This window comes from Vicugna pacos, chromosome X, assembly GCF_048564905.1.
Source record: "Vicugna pacos chromosome X, VicPac4, whole genome shotgun sequence".
Classification (NCBI taxonomy): domain Eukaryota; kingdom Metazoa; phylum Chordata; class Mammalia; order Artiodactyla; family Camelidae; genus Vicugna; species Vicugna pacos.
This window is the reverse complement of record NC_133023.1, coordinates 85094577-85110799: the sequence shown is the minus strand read 5'-3', so window position 1 is coordinate 85110799 and position 16223 is coordinate 85094577.

Sequence of the window (16223 nt, the reverse complement as noted above, 5' to 3'; positions counted from 1 at the left end):
AATTCCTTGGTATTTGGATACCCTTGGGCACAGAGCAAGATAGGTGGGAAAATGTTTTTTCCTGGATCTAAATAATGTCACTCACAAGAGGGCTTGCTTAGGGTTGTGGTCCAGGAGTGGCAGATGCTAAGGGGCAGAAGTTGCTATATGTCCTTTAATAAGTTTAAGTTTTCTGTGTGTTTATAATTGGGATCATCTAAACCATGGAGCCCAGGACAGCTTATTCTCTTATTCTGTTCTAAATGTGGTTCTAAATACATGAATATGGTACCTATAATAGAACTATGAGCTGATCTTCATTGGAAAACCCCAGTGGGGATCTATTCCTGAAGCAAGTATGTACAAGAGGATATAGAGGTGATAATTTGAATGCCTATCAGAAACCTGTGCCAATCTCTACCATCATTCCATATTGTCCAACTCTTCCACACAGAGAGATGGTGAAAAGTGAAGTTAGAAGGGTGCTAATTTTAATGACCTTCTATGGAATCTTGACAAGTCTCCACCCTTATTCTAATCCTTTCCTGCTCTCTGTATGTATCCTCCACACAGGCCAATTCCCTGCCTCCTGCTCCGTGTTCAAAACACTCATGTACACATGCGTGTGCATACACACACATACACACATTCCTCAAAACTGGAGTGCTTATCTCCATGTGTAGTTAGGCCCTCAAATATTGAATTTGATACCTGAATTAAAGCATTCCACAGTCTGGGATTTGGGGATCCCAAGCCAAACATTCTGACTCTTTATACAGGCATCTTAAAATGAGGCTTGCCATTCAAAATGTCCAGCCTAGACCCAGAAACAAAGCTTCCGTGTAGGCTTCCCAATCAGGTGAGAAGCCCACCAGAAAACACACCTGCCTACACAACAGCAGAGAAAACCAATTTCAACTTACCTACAATAGTCAACAAAATACTTCATTCTGAAATACACGAACAGACAACTGAAATTTAACATATATGATAAAAATCAACAGAATGAAATAGTAAGTTTAAAAACAACAAGCAGAATATTGAGCCCAGAATAAACGTAGTTCAGGAAAGAGAAGAGACATTTTAAAATAACCTAATTAATATTCTCAAAGAGATATGAGAACACCACATATTGCTGGTGGGAATGTAAAATGGTACAGTCACTCTGGATAACAGTTTGACAATTTCTTAAATAACTAAACATACAACTACCATTCAAGTCAGCAATTGCACTCCTGGGCATTTATACCAATGACATGAAAATTTCTATTTATACAAACACCTGTAAGTGAATGTTTATACTAGCTTTATTAGTAATAGTCCAAAACTGTAAACAATGCAGATACCCTTCAATGGTCGATTGGTTAAACAGACTGTGGTACATCCATACCATGGAATAATAAGCAATGAAAATCAATGAACTAATGATACATGTAGCAACCTGTATGAATCTCTGAAGAATTATACCAAGTGAACAAAGCCAAATACACACTATATAAATTCTGTATTTATATAAGATATTAATGAAATGCTTGAAGTTACAAAATTATAGAAATGCAAAACAGATTAATGGTCACCAGGGTTTAAGGAAGGGGTGGGATGGGAAGGAAATAGGAATGACTATAAAAGGGCAGCATGAGGGATCCTTATGGTAATAAAAATGTTCTATATCTTAATTGTTTCAATTTTAATATCTCTGTTGTGATATTATATTATAGATTTGTAAGATATCACTGGGAGAAATTGGGTAAGGGGTATAAGAGGATCTATATTATTTCTTAGAACTGCATGTGAATCTACAACTTTCTCAAAATGAAAAAGTTGATTAAAAATGAAACTGAATGTCATAAAATAGAATCAGAAAACAAAACATGATTATTATATGAAAGTAAATCAATAAAGCCGCTGGGAAAAAAATGTTTAAGAAATACATGTATTATTGCAGAGAGAAAGGAAAAGACAAAGAATATGTAAAAGCAATGATAAGTGACATAGGGATTCAACCCCATAAAGAGAATATTTTACTATTAGGAATTACAAATGAGTAAATAGAAGAAATGAAGATGACAAAATTATTAAGGAATTATTATAAATTAATTTCTAAAAGTTGACTAAATTCACAAATCTTTAGAATGAAAGAAAAATGTTTGGTCTTCCTAGTTAGAACTTTATGTCTGTCAATAAATTTTACCATTTCCTTTGTATAGGCCTTTTATATTTCTGGTTATGTTTACTCTAAAATAAAATTAAAGCTCTTATCTGTTTTAATATGCATCTTTATTTTTCTATTCGCAATATATTATTTGGATATTGCTGATGTGTTATAAAACTCCTTCTAGTCAAATATTAATTATTTGACAATCAGATCAATCAAGTCATTTGAAAGCATTCTCAGCTTTGTATCAATTTCTAATATTTATATCTCTTTCTTTCTTGTCTTAATGCACTGGTTAGGTCATCTAGTAAAATGATAACTATTACCACCAATAGTGTTATTTCTTGATTTTGGATGAATTATTAATATTGTGCCATTAAGTTTTGAGATGTTTATATAATGATGTTTCCCTTCTTAATTTTCTATAAATTTGTAATATGCATAAGAATGTATATTTCAAATATTTACTGTTAGCTATTGATTGAATTTAACTCATTTTGGATTAGGGGCTTTAGTCAAGGCTCTCATGAGGCCTACAGAGAAAACTGCTGCTTTTGGATTTAATTCATTTTATATTATTTTTATTTTCATTCCTTATATGAAACATTACCCAGGTCTGCACATAAAACTGATTGTGAATTTTAAGTAGCATGATAAATTTAGATTGTGTTTAAGAAATGGTAAAGATATTTATATTTGAAAATAGATATATAAAAAAGGAAGCTAGTGCAGAAATATTAATAGATTTCATATATTTTGATTAAACTGAAAGTTGGTCATAACAAGTCATCTACAAATGTTTGATACCAGAAAAATTGTTCCAATTTTGTTCAAATTTGTTCAAAATTGTTCCAATCCAGACTTCTTTATTTGCCATTAAACAAAGTATAGGCTGGAACTGACTGACAGATGTGCAGTACTGTCAAGGAAATTAAGAGTTTGTAAATTCGGCATTTATTTAAGTAACTACGTATAAGAAACTCTAAGTTGTACCCACATTGATTCAGCACTCTGAATCTATGCAACCCACTGTTTCCACTTTGTTATATATATTCTCTCAGTCCACTTTCCCAATATACAAGTTTCTTGATGTCAAGAAAGTTATTTGTCTTATCTTACCTAACAATTCCATCAAGTGATTTCTAAGTGATAAATAGGTAAACTTTTTTGCCCCTGGCCCTGGGGAAGGGAAAGTCAGAAACTTAAAATAGGCAGAAAATCAGGATCAGCTCTGCTACCAGCGATTCTCATAATCTTTAAAAGCCTTTTCTATTTTAATTTTCACACATATTTTCCCTTTTTTTTGTTAAAGAGCAAATGGTTGTTGACTATGCAGATTACGCAGAAGAACTTCAGCTAAATCCTACTTCCTCAGGAAGACCTGTGGATTAAGTAGGCATACTAAGTTATCAGAAATAATGATATTTACATAGGCAGTTCATATAAAAGTATGGGAAGTATGAGAGAAAATAAAATTTTAAGAGAGCCTTCTGAAAGACAAATTAGAAAAACAATTCACGATGTCAGTTTTCTCTTTTCATGCTTTGTTAAAAAGCCTAAATTTGTATTTGCTTCATTTTCCCTTCAGGAAGATGAATAAGTTATGCAAAACAAAGTACATCAATATTTAAATTATATAGGAGAGCTTAGGTTTAAAAATAATTTGACAATGAGATAAGCAAGAAGGTCCAATTAAACAAACCCTTTGGCAAATTACCATTCCTTTTACCAACTCAATTTTTTTCATAATATGTAGAAGAAAAACCCTTGACCAGATAGGTGTTTCTTAGTCTGTTCTAATTTTAAAAAGCAATATTTATTAATAACACTCCATAGCTAACCATTTTAAGCTCCTATCAAACTCAGGCAAGAAATTATTAAATTCATAAATGTGCTTTCATTGCATTTTAATGGAAATGAAATTAGATCTGTCTTATCAGAGGTAGGACTAGTCAACACTAAAAGAAGCAGAAGTACTGCCAAATAGTCAATTTACATAAATAAATTTGCCTCCTTTACAAATCAGGAAGTCTTTTCATGAGAGCTTGAAAAGCAACATCACTCCCCAAGCTGGCTTTGAATTGATGGACTAGTGGTGGGTCTGATAAGATTTAACCAAAACCTTTCCTCTTTTTTCCTCCATCCTAGGTAAATTTTAAGTATTGCTTTTCCAGTGATACCTATCTAAATGTTAATACTGCACATCCTTTCCATACTATTATTGCATTCCTAGGAAAGAAATGCATATCCTGTACACAGCAATTCTGTTCAGTCTCAAATAATAGATATTCTGAAATACTTAGTCTTGAATAATTCATTTATACAATCTACAAAATGATGATTGCAAAACTTGCTTTCAAAAGATTTTTACTAACTTTCATTGAAAGATACTATATAAAGTAACTAGATGATGTAGCAAATCTTACTGTGCAGGAACGTACACTGAAGAGACCTCTTTGGGGTTTTTTGGAGAAATACTAACCCTCACTAAATCATGTAAAGAATTGTTTTTCAAGTTAGAAGAAGTTGTTGAAGGTCACCTAGGCCAAATTCCCACCATATTAAAAACAACAAATTTCTTCTATAGCATAACTACCAGGAGTCTATTATCCACTGGAATGCCTTTAGTAATAGTATATGTTGTGTGTGGTGTTGGCTCCTGATCAGGTGTTCACAGTTGCACATATCTTACCCTTTGTTTTGTCTTGACCAAACTTTAGTCATGATTCTGTCTTCACTACAGGTCCCTGAACTCTGCTTGTCCTCAAATCTGAGCAAGCACTTTACAAGAAAAAAAAAAAAAATATATATATATATATATATATATTCCCTTATCAGCTTATCCTGAGAATTAGCTGACTACAGTGAGAACCCTCTGATCATTTCCTCGCATTTGCTTGACTCCCCCACACTTACCTGCTTTCCCCTCTCTACAAAAGAAAAGCCCTTGTGTTTGCTTTAGAGACATTTGCAGATTTCTGAGATGAGAGCGCTCTCCATATTGCAACAGTTTTTCTTCTCAGTAAAGCCTCTCTCTCCTTATTTAAGTCTGGATTTATTTTTATATGGCACTTCTATTAAAAAAATATGTAAAAGCCCAAAACTTAGTACTTTAAATAATTTATATACCTCTGAACTGTTTTTTTTTTTAAACCCTGTGCTATCTGCTATCTGTACTTCCTTTCCACTTTCCTCCTCCTTCTATTTTCCCTTCCATTATACAAAGTCATGGACTTAAACTCTAATTCTTACAGATATAAAATTCTAACTTACTGGTCCCCTGGGGCAACTCATGGCCATTCATGACATTTCTACCTGAAATATTGCTTTTCACATCTTAGCCATCTTGTGCACTTCTAACAGAATCTGTTTCCTATAGTATGTTTCATCAAGCAGCATTACTTTGCTGAGTAGCCACTAATATCTATTTACTGTCTACAAAATTCTTATATACTTTAATCCGAAATTTTAGTTCTTCTAACAGTGGAGCAGAATACTCCCCATTGTAACTTAAATTTCACGATTTTGAAACATACAGGAACATTTCAGATGTGTGCATGTGCAAAAATAAAACTGTCCAAGAACAAGACTTGAATATACCAGAAAAGTTAAGCTAGATCTCTGCCATGTAGGTAAACTAGAACTGATGGCTTTGGCTTAAATGCATTGCCATAATGACTTTACTGCTATGATATCTTAAATTTTCACATACTGTACATGCCCTTAGAGTCAGAAAGAGTCCTAATATAAATATGAAAAATAAACATTATAAAGCTAATTTTACAACATCGGCTTGTGGCCATGATGAACTAGTTAGGTTAGACCAACCTTACTTCTAAGAATCAATAGAAAAGTTGAAAAAATATTTTTAAAACTTTTTAAAAATATGGAATATTGATTGTAATGCTAGTTACAAGGATGTACATGTGGGATACAGTGACACAGAACTATACACATATATTGTATCAATGTCAGTATCCTTATATGATATATTATAGCTATAGAAAATATAACCATTGGAGGAAACTGGGATGAAGGGTACGCTGTACCTCTCTGCAGTATTTTGTTAACTTCCTTTGAAACTATGATTTACTTTTAAACAAAAAGGTTTTTATTAATAAATATTTGAAGGCATCAGAAAGCTACAAATAAAAGCAAGGCTTGCGGGATCGAGATCCCAGAGAGAAGTGAGTCTAACATTTGCTACTGCATTTCCTCTATAGACATTTACAAATTGAAAACTGACAGCCAGAAAGCTAAGAATGTGAGCATAGCTCTTAGCACTCTCTTGGAGCGAAGGAGACAGAAATTGGAGTTTAGGACTGATCAAGGTGGTTGGGTTTTATAAAATAATTTTGCTTTCAGGTGGATCAAGGTGGATCATCTTTACAGGGTTGTAAGGATGAACCAAAAATAGATCAATCTCCTTAAAGACTGCAGCTCAGCCTCTATAATCAGCCCAAGCTCTGGCTGAATTAAAGTGTTCTCCCCCTAGCTTAGAGGCCAGATTCAAAAGCCTCAAATTATCTCTACAGTTTTTTTTTCATATATATTATCTGACATTGAATGTTTTAAAATTAACAGGCATACCAAGTCTCAAGATCAAATAATCTAAAATCAAGAAGAAAATGAACAACAAAAAGATACCCATAGGGGATCCAGATAATGTATTTGTCAGAAATAGCCTCTATAATAATAATAATAATCTATATAATACTTGGGTAAAATTTAGAAATATGTAAAAGTATATAAGGAAAACCACAAGCATCTCCTGGAAGATAAAACAGAAAAGGGGGAAATGCAAAAATGGAATGACGTTACTTTTTTTTTTTTAGAACTTCATTTTTCTTTTTAAAATTTATTTTAATTAAATTTAAAAAAATTTTTATACAATTTTAAAAGTTACTTTCCATTTACAGTTATTACAAAATATTGGCTATATTCCCCATTTTCTACAATACATCCTTGAGCCTATCTTACACCCAGTAGTTTGTACCTCCCACTCCTCTACCTCTATACTGCCCCTCCCCACCATTGGTAACCACTACTTTTCTTGATTATGATATGTAAACATCATCAAGAGTTCCTATTTCCCCCATCCCTTAGTTAAGGTATAATTTTAATGTAATCCAAATAAGAATACCAAGAAGCTTTCTACTACAACTAGATGAGGTAATTCTGAAGTTCATGTGAAAAATAATATACATAAATATCTAAGACAACTCAGGAAAATGATATCAATAAGGAGAGGCAATAGCCCTATCAGATTTCAAAACATACCATAAAGCTTCTATAATTAAAACCATGTTACATTGGTTAAGGAATAACAGAGCAGTGGAAGAGAATAGGAAATCCAGTAGATAAGAACAAAGCAAAATTTACTACAGAGTAAAAGTAGCATCCCAATTCCTTGGGACAAATATGGATATTTTGTCAAATCATCTTTGGACAACTGAATAGTCATTTAAATAATAATAAAAACTGTATCCATACTTCACTCTATACACAGGAATAAAATTCAAATCAATCAGAATTTTAAATGTAAAAAACATAATAATAATAACCTTACAAGTACAAGAAGAAAATACGGGGACATTTGTAATCTGGGTATGAAAGACAATGTTTTGTAAACAAAGACTCAAAATGGCAACACAATAAAGGAAATATTGATACCTTCAACTCAAAATAATTAATTTTAACAACTTCCCATGGCAAAAACCACTTTAACCAATGTCAATAGACAACAAACTGGGATATATACCTGTAACATATAATCAAGGACAAATCACATAAGAAAGCTAAGAGATATAAAAGAGAAAAAAAGACTAAAAGTTGATGGAAAATGGTGAAAACTCATTAACATTAAATGACAAAAACATTATAAAATGGCCTTAAACATATTAAAATGTCAGACTTTACTTAAAATAAGATAGATAAAAATTAGGGGATATAATTTTTCACCTTTAAGATATGCCACCAACAGTAAGAAAATGCAAACGTATGCCCTTACAGATTGGGATATTATTTGTTATATTATTGTTTTAACAGTGTAAAAGCCAATGCATATGCAATTGGTTGAGCAAACTATGCTATACATGTACAGTGGGTTACTATGTAGATGGAAGGGAGTAAGGATGATATTTATGTCCTGATGTGGAGAGATTTCCAGGATAAATTTTAGGGAGAAAAACAAGTACACTACTTTAATAAATAATTTGCTTAGTTTTATAAAATAACCAAAGGAAGGATAAATAGAATGCAGTCAAATTGGTTATCAATAGGCAGAGTGAGAACAAGCTGGAAGGAGGAAAAGACTGGGTGACACTTCTCTGAATACAGAATTTTGTATAAAGTTGAAGTTTGGAAGCATATTGAGTGATTATATAATCCAAAATAAAATTAAATTCACAAATATTTGGGAAAACCCTCAAATCAAACTAAACATAAAAATAATAAACATAGTAGTTTTAAAAATGGATAGAATAAAGACACAAGGGGGAAAAACACACACAAGTTACTTTAAGGCATATATCCTCAGGCTAAAGACAAAAAACTACAGTGAAATCAACTTCATTTAATAGGTTTTCTTTTGGCAGTGGTATGCGTGAAGCAGTTCTGTATCTACTATTTTTGGTGTTCTATAGAAGAAAATATATTCCTTTGGGAGGGAACAGTATTCTGATCATGAAAAAAGAGAGACACAGATAAGCAATGAGAGAAGACAAGAACACTGTGATCCTGAATACTAGATTAGAATTAGAAACTTTACCTCATACTAGCTAAATCTAGTACAGTAAAAACAAAAATGCCAGTATTAGATTATAACGTAAATGAAAAAGAAGAATTCATGAATCCACACATTGAAAAGTCTATATAAAAACACCAAGGGTAGAGAGGGGACAGAAGAGGGGGCGGTGGGCAGAGATAAAGAAACAAAAACAGAGAGGAACAGAGAATGGAAGGAAAGAAGGAACAAAGAGGAAGAAAGTAAACATGAGAGGAAGGAAATTTTTTATTTACCATGAAAGAAGACTAATAAATGTACAAGAAATGATACTTAGAAAATCACCATCTTGAAAATATTATGGTAATAACTGACTGATCAAGGCAAGATCACCAATGGATGATAACACTATTTGATAAAAATGTGTTGGTTAACAAGATATTTACATAGTTCTCAAGTATCCCTGAGACAGATTACATATTGATTAAAAAGGAGGTAACTTCTGAGCAGAGAAATGTGGAGGGCACATTAACCAAGTGATCCAAGTTAATACCACCAATACTGGGACAGTCTAAAATTAGGTGCCTCTTGATGTGAGGCACTGAGGGAAAAAACAAAAAACAAAAAACAAAAACCCAGCATCATTCATGTAGCATTTCTTCTAAAATATAACCTGAAACTAGAAATGAGTATACAATTAAGACAAACTGAGACTGAGGGACAATCTACGAAACAATTGGCTTGCATTCTTAAAAAAAAAAAAAAAGAAATCAATGTTTTGAAAAACAAAAGCTAAAGTATTATTTCAGATTTATAACCCTAAAGGGATATAAATGAAATGTGTGATTCTGGTTTGGATCTTGGATTGAAGAAAAATAAACTCACTGAATAATATTATTGACGTAAATGTAGAAATTAGATAAGGACTATAGATATAGACACAGTGTTATAACAATGCTCAATGCTCTGATTGATTTGATAATTGTACTGCATATGCAAAAGAATATCCCTGTTCTTAGCATACACATGGTGAGATATTTAGGGATTGTTAGTCGTCTAGGGCTGCCACAACAAATTACAAATTTGGTGGCTTTTAACAATAGAAATTTATTCTCCCATAGTTCTAAGAGGGCAGAAACCTGAAATCAAGTTTTCAGCAGGGTGATCCTCCCTCCAAAGGCTCTGTGGGAGAATCCTTCCTTACTTCTCTCAGTTTCTGGCAGCACCTGGTGCTCCTTAGTTTGTTGTAGACTCCAGCCTGCCCACATGTTCCTACGGCCTTTTCCCCTGGGTCTCTTCTATTTTCTCCTTTTGTATCTCTTATAAACACATCCTTCTTCAGATTAAGGGGTCATCCTAATCAAGGATAATTTCAAGATATTTACCTTAGTTATGTCTGTAAAGACCTTTATTCCAAAGAAGGTAATAATTCTGAGTCTCTAGGTGGACATACATTTCGGGGAGCCACTGTTCAAACCACTACAGGGGTTGAGGGTCATATTCGCAACTCACTCTCAAAAGGTTCAGCAGAACAATAGATAATAATGAATGGGTACAGAGACATATACAAGCACACAGAGCACCAAAGCAAATGTGGCAAATTGTGAACAACTGATGAATCCATGTTAAGAGTATGAGAAGATTTAGTGAAATACTTGTATAATTTTTCTATATTTTGGATTTTTCATAATAGAATATCAATTAAATAACTAAAGTAACATTCAAGAAAATAAAAACATGAAGACTTTAAAAAATTTTTGGATTTATAAAAAATAAAATTACAGAAATAAGTAAGAAATCAACTGAAATTAAGAACTCCATAGATGTGTAAAATAGCAGATTAAACACATCTGAAGCAAGAATTATTAAACTGACAGGTTACTAAAATACAACTTGAGTAAGGGAGAAAGAGGGAAAAAGGTGGAAAATTTAGAAAAAAAGTTTGAGAGAAATCTTTCCAACATATATGTAACTGTTAACCAAAAACAAAGGTGAGAGAGGAAAGATCAGAAGCAATATTTGAATAGATGATGTCCAGAGTCTTCCTCAAAAAAAGGAAAGCAAGAAAGCCACAGATTCAGGAAGCATCATAAACAAAAAAAGGATAAATATAAACAGATTCACATCTAGGAAAATCATTGTAAAACTGCTGAAATCAAGAGTAATCAGGAAGAAAAGAGAATAAGCAGAAAATTAGCAATAATACAACTGGCCGCTGTTACTGAGTAGAAACAAGAGCGATGCCAAAATCATGCAATGAGGAAAGGATATTTTTTCTTCCATACATGGTGGTAGAAGAGCTGGGTGTCTTATGTTTTTCAGAATAAACACAATGCTTACTTCATGCCATACACAAATATTAAATTGAGATACACCACAGACATATATGTACAAACTAAAACTATAAAACTAGAAGAAAACAATGTGGGATACTTTCATGACTTGGGGTAGAAAAAGATTTCTTAAACAGGACACAGATAATAATGATTATTAAAGCAAAACTTAAAATACTGTACCTTGAGATGTGTGGCCAAGATGGCAGATTAGGAAGACCCTGAGCTCAGCTCCTCTCATAGTCATACTAAAATTACTACTATATATAGAGCAACTATCTATGAGAATGACCTAAAGACTAGCAGAAAATCTTGTCCACAAGTAAAGATATAAAAAAGGACCCACAATAAGATGGGTAGGAGGGGTAGAGATACAGTACAGTCAAGATCCACATACTTGGATAGGCAACCTATAAATTGGAAGACATTCTACCAAAGGTGCAAGGGGTCTAGGCCTTACATAGGACTCCTTAACCAGGGCATAGTGTAGCAGGAAGATGAGCCACCCCCAGAACATCTGGCTTTGAAGGACAGCGGGGCTTATTTTTGGCAAAGCTGGAGGATGTATGTAGGAAACAGAGATGCCACACATTAAGGGCATGCACAAAATCTTACATGCTCTGAGTCCCAGCACAGAGGAAGTAATCTGAAAGAAGCCTAGGTCAGGCCCACTTGCTGATCTTGGAAAGATTCCTAGAGAGGCAAGAGGCAACTGGGACTTCCCATGGGGACACAGACACCTGCAGCAGCCATTTTGGGGAGCTCTCTCTACCTTGAGGGCACTGGTAGTAGCAAGCACCATTTTGGAGTCCTCCTCTAGCCTATTAGTGCTGGAGGCTTATACACCAGTGGGCTGGAACCAGCTCCAGGCCTTTCAGAGCCCATAGCTAGGCACTCCAAGAATTAACCCTCTGTACCAGCAGACTGGCACCATCCGTCCCAGCCCCTCTAAGCTCTGCAGCCAGGTTCCCTGGGAGCCAGCCTTGCCCACCAGTGGGCCTGCACCAACCCTGGAATCAGCAGCAGGAAACCAGCCCTGCCCAGCAGTGGGCTGGAAGTCACCATACAAGGCAGGGCCTGAAAGCCAACAGGGTCAGAAACCAGCCCTGCCTACCAGTACACTCACAGTAATTAGCCACAACAGAAGGACCCATGCTGCTCACATAGGGGGCAACCCTAGGGCATATAAGTCTGGTGACTAGAGGGGAGTATGCTGCTGGGTCCCATAAGACATCTCCTACAAAAGACCCCTTCTACATGATAGGGAAACATAACCAACCTACCTAATACATAGAAATAAATGCAGAGAATTAGGCAAAATGAGGAGACAAAGGAATATGTTCCAAACAAAGGAAAAACACAAAACTCCAGAAAAAGAACTAAACAAAGCAGAGATAAGTAATCTATCTGATACATAGTTCAAGGTAATGACCATAAAGATGCTCAATAAATTCAGGAGAAGAATGGATACACAAAGAAGCTTAACAAAGAGAAAATATAAAGAAAAAACAAACGGAGCTGAGGCATACAATAACTGAAATAAAAAACACACTAGAAGGAAATCAACAGTAGATTAGATGATAGAGAGGAATGGATTAGTGAACTGTAGTGAACTGTAGAAGAGTAGTAGAAAACATCCAAGCTGAACAGGAAAAAAAATTTTTAATGAAGGTAGTGTAAGAGACTACTGGGACAATGGCAAGCACACTAACATTCACATTATATGGGTCTCAGAAGGAGAAGAAAGAGGGAAAGTGACAAAGAATTTATTGTACGACATAATAGCTGAAAACTTTCCTAACCTGGTAAAGGAAACAGACATCCAGGTGCAAAAAATACAGTGTGTCCCAAAGAAAATGAACCAAGCCACATTATAGTGAATATGGCAAAAGTAAAAGATAAAGAAAAAAATCTTAAAAGCAGCAAGAAGAAAGCAAGTAGCTATACACAAGGGAATTTCCATGAGACTACCATGTGACTTAGCAGAAACTCTGCAGGCCAGAAAGGAGTGGCATGATACATTTAAAGTAATGAAGGGAAAAAAAACCCAAAAACTTACAACCAAAAATTTGCCACCTGGCAAGGCTATCATTCATATTTGAATTAGAGATCAAAAGTTTTAAAGACAAGCAAAAGTTAAAAGAGTTTATCATCACAAAACTGACTTTAAAGAAATGTTAAAGAGAATTCTCTAAGCAGAAAGGTAAAGACCACAACTAGGAATGTGAAAATTACCAAATTAAAAATCTAATTGATAAATACAAATATACAGTAAAGGTAGCAGATCAACCATTATCAACCTAATAGAAAGGTTAAAAGAAGAAAGTAGTAAAACCATCCATATCCACAATTAATAGTTAAGGGTTACACAAAACAAAAATATGGAAAATAAGATGTCAAAACAGTAAATGTCAGGGAAGTAAAAATGTAGGATTGTTAGAATATGTTTGAACTTACAAGATCATCAACTTAAAATAGTCATGTATGTATTTTTTATTTGTTTATTTGTTTCACATTAACCACAAACTCAAAATCTATAACAAATCACACACAAGAAATGAGAAAGAAATCCAAAATATAGCACCAAAGAGTGTTCAAATCACAAGGGATTGGAGCAAAAGAAGAAGAAAGGAACAAAAAATAACTACAAAAACAAACCCCAATTAACAAAATGGCAACAAGTACATACCTACCAATAAATAATTTAAATAAAAATGGACTAAAGGCTCCAACTGAAAGACATAAAGTGGCTGAATGAATTTTAAAAAAAGATCCATCTATGCACTGCCTATGAAAGAATCATTTCAGATCTAAAGAGACACACACACTGAAAATGAGGGCATGGAAAAAGGTATTTCATGTAAATGGAAACAAAAAGAAAGCTGAGGTAGCAATATACATGAAAGACATAAGAGACTTTAAAACAAAGACTGTAACAAGTGACAAAGAAGGAAATGGTATAAACGGATCAATCCAAGAAGAAGATATAATTGTAAATGTTTATGCATCCAACATAGGAGCACCTAAATACGTAACGCAAATTTAACATAAAGGGAGAAATCAACAACAACACAATAATAGTAAGGGACTTTAACACCCCACTTATGTCAACAGACAGGTCACCTAGAAAGAAAATCAATCAAGAAACACAGGCCTTAAATGACACACTAGACCAAATGGAGTTAACTGGTATCAGTATGTAGAGAATTCCATCCAAAAACAGTAGAATATACATTCTTTTCAAGTGCATATGAAATATTCTCCAGGATAGAGCCCATGCATGGCCACAAAATTAGCTTCAGTAAATTTAAGAAAATTGAAATCATATCATCTTTTCTAACCACAACACTATGAGACTAGAAATCAACTACAAGAAAAAAAAACTGCAAAACACACAAACATGTGGTGGCTAAGCAGTATGCTACTAAACAACTCATGGATCATTGAAGAAATCAAAGGGAAAATTAAAAAAAAATTAGAGACAAGTGAAAATGAAAACACAATGAACCAAAAATCTATGGAACACAGCAAAAGCAATTCCAACAGGGACGTTTCTAGCATTTCAAACTTACCTTAGGAAACAAGAAAAATCCCATATCAACAACCAAACCTTACATCTAAAGGAATTAGAGAAAAAAACAAACAAAACCCAAAGTTAGTAAAAGGAAAGAAATCGTAACAATCACAGCAGAAATAAATGAAATAGAGGCTATAAAAGACAACAGAAATGATCAATGAAACTAGGAAATGAAACTGATAAATCTTTAGCCAGATTCATCAAGAAAAAAAGGGTGAGGGCAGAACAATAAAATCAGAAATGAAAAAGGAGACGTTACAACCGATACCACAGAAAAACAAAGGAATGTAAGAGATTACTACAATTATTTGCCAATAAAATGGACAACCTAGAAGAAATAGATAAATTGCTAGAAACGTTCAACCTCCCAAAAATAAATCAGGAAGAAATAGCAAATATGAACAAACTAATTATCAGTAATTAAATTGAATAAGTAATTAAAAAAATCTTCCCCAAGACACAAGTCCAGACCCCAAGGGCTTCACAGATCAATTCTACCAAGCATTTAAAGAAGAATTAAAATATCTTTCTTACTCTATTCCAAAAAAATTAAGAGGAATGGATCCTTCTGCTTCATTCTACAAGGCTAGCATCACCCTGATAACAAAACCAAACAAAAATATCACACACACACACACACACCTACAGGCCAATATCACTGATGAACTTAAACATAAAAATCCTCAACAAAGTATTAGCAAATTGAATTCAATAATACATTAAAACGATCATACACCATGATCAAGTGGTATTTACCCACGGATGCACGGATGATTCATTATCCACAGTTTTCAATCATTTTACCCTGTGTTTATATTGTAGTTCACCAGAAGTGCCCAATGAAAGTCTGCTATATTGTTCACTGGAGTCCTCTTGCTGATGGGTCATGAACTGTAATCTTAATCTGTAGCATTTCAGGATTTTGGAATTTTTGTTTTCCATATATTTTTAACTTAGTTTTTTAGTCTACTACCCACCACAGGTTCAGAATATAGCCAGCGTTTTCAGAGAACTTCAGACATCTGTGGCCCCTAGTCTCCCATTTTGTTGCTCCATTGCTAAGACTCCCAAAAGTTCTGCTGGCGTCTGCTTTCAGGCTCTTCTCAGCTTTCTATTTCTTAACCTCTTCCTTAATTTGAAATTGGCAAACGCTACTAGGGGAAAAATGATTGAATGACTACAGATCTTCAGCTTAACTTGTTATGTTTCAACCTTGAACAGAATCTTATCCTCTGTTCTCTGATGACTGTAAGCATATTTGAAAAAAAAAAAAAACTTAGCCGGCATTTGCACTAGCTCTCAAAGGGACACATCATTTTATTCTATGCATAAACAGAAACTAACTGGGAAACGTTTCCATTAGATATTCAAATTATGACATCAAAATCATTAATAGATAATTATTCAGACTTCCATGTCCTCTTGTTTCATTTATTCACATGTATTTCTAAAGAA